Source organism: Bombina bombina, chromosome 5 (assembly GCF_027579735.1).
Source record: "Bombina bombina isolate aBomBom1 chromosome 5, aBomBom1.pri, whole genome shotgun sequence".
Lineage (NCBI taxonomy): Eukaryota > Metazoa > Chordata > Amphibia > Anura > Bombinatoridae > Bombina > Bombina bombina.
In genome coordinates, this window is record NC_069503.1 from 579,017,361 (window position 1) to 579,027,969 (window position 10,609).

The following is a 10,609-nucleotide window of genomic DNA, read 5'->3' on the forward strand; positions in this document are numbered from 1 at the left end:
ACTTCAGGACCACAGCACTTTTCCATTTTCTGACCGTTTGGGGCCAAGGCTATTTTTACATTTTTGCGGTGTTTGTTTTTAGCTGTAATTTTCCTCTTACTCATTTACTGTACCCACACATATTATATATCGTTTTTCTCGCCATTAAATGGACTTTCTAAAGATACCATTATTTTCATCATATCTTATAATTTACTATAAAAAATTATAAAATATGATGAAAAAATTGAAAAAAACACACCTTTTCTAAATTTGAGCCCCAAAATCTGTTATAAATCTACAACCACCAAAAAACAACCAAAATAAATAGTTTCTAAATGTTGTCCTGAGTTTAGAAATACCCACTGTTTACATGTTCTTTGCTTTTTTTTGCAAGTTATAGGGCAATAAGTACAAGTAGCACTTTGCTATTTCCAAACCATTTTTTTTTCTAAATTAGCGACAGTTACGTTGTAAGTAACACTGATATCTGTCAGGAATCCCTGAATATCCCTTGACATTAGGGTTGCAACCTTTAGTTCAGGCCAAACCCAAACACACTTGCACCGTGCACAGTAAATCAGAAAAATATTTTTGCAGAGTACACTATGTTTAATAGCACAACCACACACTTGTGCATAGATATTCGCACAGCACACTTTCTATCTCATACACACACTCTCTTGCACATGCTCACACTCTAACACACTAACAAACACACTCACAGAAACCCAAACAAACCAACACACACACATTCACTCTCACTCACAGAAAGATACTAACAAAACACGAAGACCCTTACACACAGTCACACTCTCACAAAGACACACACAAGAGATAAATAACTGAAGGCATGTGCAGTGTGTTGCAAATGCACAATGTCACCTTTCTGGCTGTGGTTGTTATCCACCAAACGCGGAAATCTGCATATCCGAACCTCACTCAGCTTCAACAGGCATACAAATGGAAACCCAAACTGTCATTCTTGGATAGGTGGTCATTCTGTTAGTCAGTCCTGTGTGTATCAGCCAGTGTATAGCAGTGCTGTATGTATATCACAGTGATTAGTCAGTCAGTCAGTCAGTCAGTCAGACAGTGTATAGCAGTGCTGTATGTATATCACAGTGATTAGTCAGTCAGTCAGACAGTGTATAGCATCACTGTTTCTCACTATGTAATCAGAGGATAGTGGTGTTGTATGAATTGTGTATAGTCAGTACTATGTGTCAGTGTACTTTGCTATAGGCAGAACTTATATTAAGTCATACTATGAGACAAAATGACAGTGTGATTTGGAGAATAGGCCTGAAATACTAAGGATCTGTAAATAGAAATACAAAATCATATTGTGCAGAAATTTTCATATATATATATATATATATATATATATATATATATATATATATATATGCAATAAAATCACGGATGCACTCTCTGGGACTTCCTGAAGTGTTGTTGCAACTGTTGGAATTTTGCCTCACGACCAATTATTTTAGGTTCGAAAACCAATTTTTCTACAGAAAACAGGAATGGCGATGGGGTCCAATGTGGCTTCATCATACGCCAATCTCTACATGGCTGAATTTGAAACTACGGGAATGGACCTGTTTGGGGATCCAAACAACAATTTTTTCAAATGCTATATCGATGATTTGCTCCTGATCTGGAGTGGATCGGTGGAAGAAGTTAAATAATGCAAATCAGGCTCTAAATTTCAAAATGGAATTAAAAAAATAAATCCATTTTTTGGATCTGTGCCTATATAAAGATGCAGCGAATTTAAAATCTATATTGTATCGGAAAGAGACAGACCGCAACTCTCTCCTTTTATACACTAGTGGACATCCTCCAACACTAAAAAATTATTTTCCCGAAATCTCAGTTTAAGAGAGTATGCAGAAATAACACTGATGAAGTAAAAAAACAAATACAGCTTGATAAAATGCACAACAGGTTTCGGCAGAGGGGATATCCTCAAAATGTGTTGGATACACAAATACAGTGTTTAGGTGATAAGAATGTGAGGGCAGAACAAGAGCAACTAACATTCGTGATGACCTATACTGGGAACAACAAAGAAGTTAAAGAAATGCTGGCAAAACAATGCTGGCAAAACACTGGGATATATTAAAGAGCGACTATACATTACCCTTTGGTAATATGACATCCCTACGTATTGGATATAGGAGAGCTACCTCCTTATGAGATATTTGGGTCAAGACTGACCCAAGATCATGTTACCAAAGGAAGTCCTGGTTGGACACAGCCAAACCTGAATGCTTCAGGTGCCTGGAATGCACAACATGCAATGGGTTGCAGACTGGCCAATACATCACCCATCCAACAAAAAAGAAAATATACTTTCAAAAGTATCGGTTAACCCCTTAAGGACCGGGCATTTCAGACAAAAACTTTACTAAAGACCAGAGCATTTTTAGCATTTTTGCCATCACTACATTTAAACAGAAATAGAGCCTTTTTTTCATATTTGCCTATCAAAACTATATTTGGTTTTTTTAGCAGGCAACTCAAAGTATTGATCTAGGCCCATTTTGGTATATTTCATGCCCCCATTTCACTGTCAAATGCAATCAAATTAAAAAAACGTTAACTTTTTAACAATTTTATTAATTATTTACAAACAGCTTGTGCAATTATGGCACAAATAGTTGTGAATGCTTCTCTGGGATCCCCTTTGTTCAGAAATACCGGGTCCCAGCATAATCAGAACAAGAGGTACTTTTACCTTTGACAATGAGACCCCTTATTTGACAGATGGTAAACCCCTCTTCCATATGACAGGTGTTCTGTCCTTAGGGGACAGGGTCTCATACCCTTTGTGTTTTAGTCAGAGTTTTATTATATCTCTGGTGTCTAGCTAGGGTAGGTGATGACGACCATTAGCCTTAGAGAAACATTTAACCACATACAAATGAGGGTAATCATTCACTCAAAGAGCAGTTGTCCTAGACCCCAATTTGTTTGTGGGGTGAGGGCGTAAAGGCTATCAGGAGAAAAAAAACAAGCTGTGGGATTTTATATATAAGTCAAGTAGAGCTATGGGTGTTCCCTGGTCAAAGTCATGATGGTGGGGACACAATGTCATGGCAGAACCAGGCAGTATGTAAGCAGATTTTAACATTCTGTGAATAAAGTCAAGTAGCCTAGAGGCATTACTGGGAAGTCACCATGTTGTATGAGAAAGAACAGCCAGAACATATAGGGAAATATCTTTCTCGTGACAACAGCCTATGCTACTCCATGTTTAATGAGGGTACAACAAAGGAATGGAGTGCTTTGCACCCTCAGCTTTCTCTGTAGAAAATCTCCCTAGTGGCCAGTGGGACAAGTGATCACCATATCTCAGTGGGAAAGTGACTCCTCATTTGAAAAATAAACCTCTCTGGGTAAAGCAGCAGGAGGCAGGGGCTCTTTAGTGCCCCCCTTAAACTAAAGTCCAGTTTAGTCTCATGTCCATATGAGTGGTGCAGGGAGTGAGATATGTGCTGTGTAAGAGCCTCCCTCCTACACCATTAGAATGAAGAAGTGCATCTTCCTCTGGATTTTTACTTAGTGCATAAAACATCATTAGTTGTAGGTAAACAAAGCAGACAGGGAGCATAACAAACTGTGTTATATTACTATTATATGTAATGGCAATCAAGGGGTGAAATCACTTCCATTATGCAGCAGTGGATTAACCTTTAATTATCCTTGTGTATTTCTAGCAATTAGGGATATAAAGGAACATTAAAAACTTTTTGCTTTTGTGTAAAAAACTGGTGTTTTGGTTAGGGGCCAAAAATCAACTTGTGTAACCAAGGTTTTCAAAATAAAGTAAAAAAAAAGAAGATTAACCCCTTCATGCCGGGGCTAAGTGTTTGATAAACACATGCTTTAAAATGAAATCATGTGATCATTGATACGATCACATGATTTCAAAGATGGGATTGGATCATGGGGGACTTCCTACAATGCTAGGCACCCCCCCAGTCTGAGTTCCGACTCTTAAAGCAGAGGTGGCTCCAGGAGGTCAGATCAAATAGGATGTTCTAAGCCGTCCTAACATCGTTAAAGCCCAGCATTGTTAGATTGGCATGGAACATCCTAATGGTGTTAATGGGTTAAACAATAACGCTACAACTAATGTGCATTGTTAAGTAAACTGGACTGTTATCTCATTCATATACAATTCACTTCACTCGTATGCACATACAAATATAGATGGAATCTAAAATGCCAATGATAGCAGAAAATGTTAATAAGGGACACTCACTAGTAACCAATAACCTTTGGAGTAGGTATGGAGCTTCCAAGGTGGGGGTAGAGTCACCCGCTAGTTCCCACTTCTTAGTATTTCCTAAAGATATTTGTTCCATAGGTTTGTCTGTTTTTCTTATCAGCAGTAACCAATGCATATATGTTCCAACAAATATGTCACAATAAAAACAGAGATAGCAATACTATATAGTGCAGTATTTATAGTAAAATGTGTGTAAAATAAACAGTAGCTAAAAAACTTACAATCATGTGATGTGTGATAGCGGGTGGTAAAGCCTATTGCGTTCCATTTGTCTACCCAGTTGTTAGTAATTCTGTACACTAGATCACCTGACTGCATAACCTTATAATGCAAGTACTATGGATTTAAAAAAATATTATCCCTAGCATAGAGTCAAAATGAAACAATCCCAAAAACCTAACCATTGTAAAGTGTAGAGACCTCTTCATAAAAGAATTACTTATGAGGTACTAAGAAGTGGGAACTAAAGGGGGAAACAACCCCATCTCAGAAGCGCCATACTTCTCCTTCTGACTGAGAACAGAATCTCCATCAGGAGATAGGAAAAGACAATTCTTTGGAGCAGACATTTTGCTACAAAAGGCACTAACAAAGGAGAACCATTGTATAACACAGCCGTCTCCCTATAGCTTAATAGTTATATAGAGCTAGATTATGAGAGGAAAGCAAACTGTTGCGCACAAACTAAAAGGGCTTTATCCCGACTCTTTGAGTGTCAGAAGAAGCGCAAGTCTTACAGGTTGAAAGTAAATGTGTTCACTAGAGGGCAATTGAATTTAATGCACGTTGGTATGGTGCAACTTCAGAGCTCTGGCTAAAGGGACAGTATGCTCCAGAATTGTTATTGTTTAAAAAGATAGATAATCCCTTTATTACCCATTCCTCAGTTGTGCATAACCAACATGGTTAACTGAATATACTTTTTACCTCTGTGGTTAACTTGTATCTAAGTCTCTACAGACTGCCCCCTTATTTCAGTTCTTTTAAGAGACTTGCAATTTATCCAATCAGTGCTGACATAAATAACTCCACGGGAGTGAGCACAATGTTATCTATATGGCACACATGAACTAGTGCTGTTTAGCTGTTCAAAACTGTCAGAAATTACTGAGATAAGCGGCGACTTTCAAAGGCTTAGAAATTAGCTTAAGAACCTACCTAGGTTTAGATTTTAACAAATAATACCAAGGTAACAAAGCAAATTTGATGATAAAAGTAAATTGGAAAGTTGTTTGAAATTGCATGCCCTATCTGAATCATGAAAGTTGAATTTTGACTAGACTGTCCTTTTAACACTTTACTAAAAAGTTGCAGAATACGCATCAAAATTACATTTGTAATAACACTGTCTAATAATTATTAAAAAAAATATTGCATAAAAAAGTTATAAGGGCTCAAAGATATGATGTCTCAGGTGTTAGAAAAAAGGACTGCAACATATATATATACTGTATATACACATAAAAACAAGTAAATACATTTGTAGTATACATATAGACATATATCTGTAAGTGCATTGCAGCCCTTTGCAGTCAAGTAGCTGAAAACTTGTAAAAACATATTTATGCAATATTCATATTTAATAAAGTGCTTATGTATTTACTTTAAATCTTTCATATTCCAATGTTCTTCACATAGGGGAATATGTTAGAATATATTCTGTGTCATAGATCCAGAGTTGCAGGATAGGGATTCCTAGGGGTAAATTTATTAATGTGCGAGTGGACATGATATGATGTAGCGTATTATGTCTGCTGCACATCTATAAATGCTGACAGCATAGGCTTTCGGCATTTATCATTACACCAGTAGTTCTTGTGAACTGCTGGTGCAATACAGCCCCTTGCAGATTTGCTAGCAGGGGGTGTCAATCATCACAATCATATTCGATCTGGATAATTTCTGTCCGTCACCTCAGAGCAGGCGGACAAGTTGTGGAGCAGCGGTCTTTAGACTGAGCTTGATAAATTGACCCCCTAATGTTTGGTTGGGAGTTTTTTATTCAGCAGGAAGTCAAGGGGTTAAGGGAGGATTTGATGGGAAATTATTTTTACTGTTAGTTGGACGTTGATTTGCTAATGATGGGAAACTGTTTTTACAGTTAGTTGTTTGTTGAATTGCTAATGTCTCCTGACTGGTTTAAAAAAACTCTGCTTGGCTGCAATAAAAGTTTGTTATGATTTTGACCTCTACATGTAGTCTCGAATTATGGTGTGAGACAACAACTATAATTCAACTTTGTGTGCCGATCGGATGGACTAAGGAGGGTAACTGAGGTTTTGAGTATTTCAACTAGGTGCAGTGAAAACGGATGGTTCGAAAACAGCAGAGGAAGCCGAAAGGTAACGGAGGTGCTCAACCGGAGTACCAGGAGTCTGTTACATTCTGCTTTGTAAAAAACATTGGAATGTGAATGAATATTTCATGTTGGGTTTGTGCACTTGAGAAAATGCGATCAGGCTTGCGTAACTTTTTGGGTGTTAGTTCCCCCCCACTTTTAACACTCCATTGAAGTCTGTGGGGGAATACATTAACACAGTCTGGATATTCTAACTTCGGGTTAGTGCACAAGTGAAAACGTTTTCCTTTTAAATTATAATAAGTGCGCACAAAAAAATGTGTGAGTGCAAACTACCGCTCCACTCGTAATCTAGCCCTAAATTCCGATTACCCTAATAAAATGACGGAATAATCTAGATTTTATTAAAGAGACAGAGATGAGTATTTTGCATTACTTTTCCTTTTACTGCTCAAATAGCATTTTTAAAGTTAAAACAGTTAAACAGAAAAAACAGAAAAACTTTAACATAACTAATAACATGTAAATAACATATAGTCAGTTAGAAGATATCCAATCAGACCATGACATAGCCCATAAAGAACACAGAAAACCGTTATTAATCCTCTTTTCTATTTGCTGAAAGGAGAAAAATCAGCATGGGAAATAAGAAAAAACAAAACTCAGAAAGGAGGCAAAAAATACTGAAAACCACATAAGAAAGGTAAACTGAAGAAAATCCTGGAAACTTGAAAAAGCTGGAACTCTTGAAGCTGATGAAAGAATCTAGAACTCAAGAAGATGGTCTTTGACATGAAAATTCGTAGAAAGGTTGAAATCCAAAATCTTCCTTACATCCCTGGATTGGAAGGAGGTTGAGCTGAAATATATACAAAATATATTAAATAACTTAAAATAATAGACAATTTAACCTTGTCAAAACAAAAAAAAATTAAATAAGGGAGGGATATTGATATGAGGAGGGAAAATACTTGTCTCTGTCTCTTTAATAAAATCTAGATTATTCCGTCATTTTATTAGGATAATCAGAATTTTATTACAAGGACAGAGACTTATATTTTGCTAGTTTAAAGCAAATAAATTAAGATGCCAGATGGGGTGGAATAGAAGAAATGGGTTTAAAATAAAACTGACAAAATGGAGTCAGAAGACCAATCTGCAGCATTTAAAATATCTTGTAATGAGGCAAACTTGGAAAAAGCTTTGAAGCAGGACCAGCCAATATCGGAACAGCCAATAGAATGCAAGCTCAATCTGATTGGCTGATTGGATCAGCCAATCGGATTGAACTTGAATCTGATTGGCTGATTCAATCAGCCAATCAGATTTTTTCTACCTTAATTCCGATTGGCTGAGAGAATCCTATCAGCCAATCGGAATTCGAGGGACGCCATCTTGGATGACGTCATTTAAAGGAACCTTCATTCGGCGAGTAGGCGTCGGTAGAAGCGGATGGATCCTCGTCGGCTGGAAGAAGATGGCTCCGCTCCGCTCCGGATGGATGAAAATAGAAGATGCCGCTTGGATGAAGATGTCTACCGGTCCGGATGTCCTCTTCTGCCCGGATAGGATGAAGACTTCTGCCGCTCCGGATGTCTTCTTTTGGTCCATCGGTGCTCGGCTGGGTGAAGACGACTCAAGGTAGGGAGATCTTCAGGGGGGTAGTGTTAGGTTTATTTAAGGGGGGTTTGGGTTAGAGTAGGGGTATGTGGGTGGTGGGTTGTAATGTTGGGGGTTGTATTGTGTTTTTTTTACAGGCAAAAGAGCTGATTTCTTTGGGGCATGCCCCACAAAAAGCCCTTTTAAGGGCTGGTAAGATAATAGAGCTGTTAACTTTTTTAATTTAGATTAGGGTAGGGATTTTTTTTTATTTTGGGGGGCTTTGTTATTTTATTAGGGGGCTTAGAGTAGGTGTAATTAGCTTAAAATTCTTGTAAACTTTTTTTATTTTTTGTAATTTAGTTTAGTTTATTTAATTGTAGGTACTTGTAGTTAATTGATTTAATTTATTTATTGATAGTGTAGTGTTAGGTTTAATTGTAACTTAGGTTAGGATTTATTTTACAGGTAATTTTGTAATTATTTTAACTAGGTAGCTATTAAATAGTAAATAACTATTTAATAGCTATTGTACCTAGTTAAAATAAATACAAAGTTGCCTGTAAAATAAATATAATTCCTAAAATAGCTACAATATAATTATTCGTTATATTGTAGCTATATTAGGGTTTATTTTACAGGTAAGTATTTAGTTTTAAATAGGAATACTTTAGTTAATAATATTTAATTTATTTCATTAGAATAAAATTATATTTAACTTAGGGGGTGTTAGGGTTAGGGTTAGACTTAGCTTTAGGGGTTAATACATTTATTATAGTAGCGGCGAGGTCCGGTCGGCAGATTAGGGGTTAATACTTGAAGTTAGGTGTTGGCGATGTTAGGGAGGGCAGATTAGGGGTTAATACTATTTATTATAGGGTTTTCAAGGCGGGAGTGAGGCGGTTTAGGGGTTAATACATTTATTAGAGTAGCGGCGAGCTCCGGTCGGCAGATTAGGGGTTAATAAGTGTAGGTAGGTGGCGGCGACGTTGGGGGTGCAGATTAGGGGTTAATAAATATAATATAGGGGTCGGCGGTGTTAGGGGCAGCAGATTAGGGGTACATAGGGATAATGTAGGTTGCGGCGGTGTACGGAGCAGCAGATTAGGGGTTAATAGTATAATGCAGGTGTCAGCGATAGCGGGGGCGGCAGATTAGGGGTTAATAAGTGTAAGGTTAGGGGTGTTTAGACTCGGGGTTCATGTTAGGGTGTTAAGTGCAGACTTAGAAACTGTTTCCCCATAGGAAACAATGGGGCTGCGTTAGGAGCTTAACGCTGCTTTTTTGCAGTTGTTAGGTTTTTTTTCAGCCCAAACTGCCCCATTGCTTCCTATGGGGGAATCGTGCACGAGCACGTTTTTCCAGCTAGCCGCAACCGCAAGCAACGCTGGTATTGAGAGTTGAAGTGGCGGAAAATATGCCTGTACGCTCCCTTTTTGGAGCCTAACGCAGCCCTTCAGAGAACTCTACATACCAGCGATGTTTGGAAGCAGTGCTAGAAAAAAAACACCCGTAGCTAACGCACCCCTTTGGCCGCAAAACTCTAAATCTAGGTGTATGTTTCTAGTTTGCTAAGGGAAAGCAAAATGTAATTGCCAAAAATCTTTTCTAAAATGGTATCTCCAAACCCCATATATTTTAAAGTACTGTGAAGAAATGCCCAGCTAACACGTTAAAATGTCTTCTCTGCATCTGTGGAAAGGAGAACTAATAAAATCCTATGATGTCTGGCATAGGAATTAAGATATAATGCCCTGTTATATTTTTCCTCCCTTTTAGATATAAAGCCCACCTGGTCCAAGTGAATAAGATCAGGTAATACAAGGTTTATTCTATTTGATAACATTTTTGGGTATATTTTAATATCAGCATTCATTAGTGAGATTGGTCTATAGTTATCAACTTAGTCTGGGGATTTATTAGGTTTGGGTAGAAAAGTATTGTGAGCTGTTAAGGATTCTCTTGAAAATAGCTGCAATTCATCTATGTTTTTAAAAGTAATATGTGGAAAGAGTGTTTCTTTGAAAGTGGAAAAATATTTATAACTAAAACCATCTGGACCTGTGGTTTTTTATTGATGACAGCTTTTATTTCTTCAGTTGAACTTGAGGCATCAAAATTTTCTTTTTGCACTGGTGTGATTGCCGTTAGTTTATTATGTGTTATACATTAATGTTATGTTAAGGGATGTATTATTATTATCGGCATGCAGATGATTTTTAGGGTAAATAAATTATAAAAATATTTATGAAAAACTTTGGCCTAGATTTGGAGTTTGGCGTTAGCCATGAAAACCAGCGTTAGAGGTCCCTAACGCTGGTTTCTTACGGACTCTGGTATTTAGAGTTCAGTTACCGACACTCAAAAATCACCCAACGCTCAAATTTCTACCGACACCTCAGACCCAGTAGTAAACATATACCAACAAA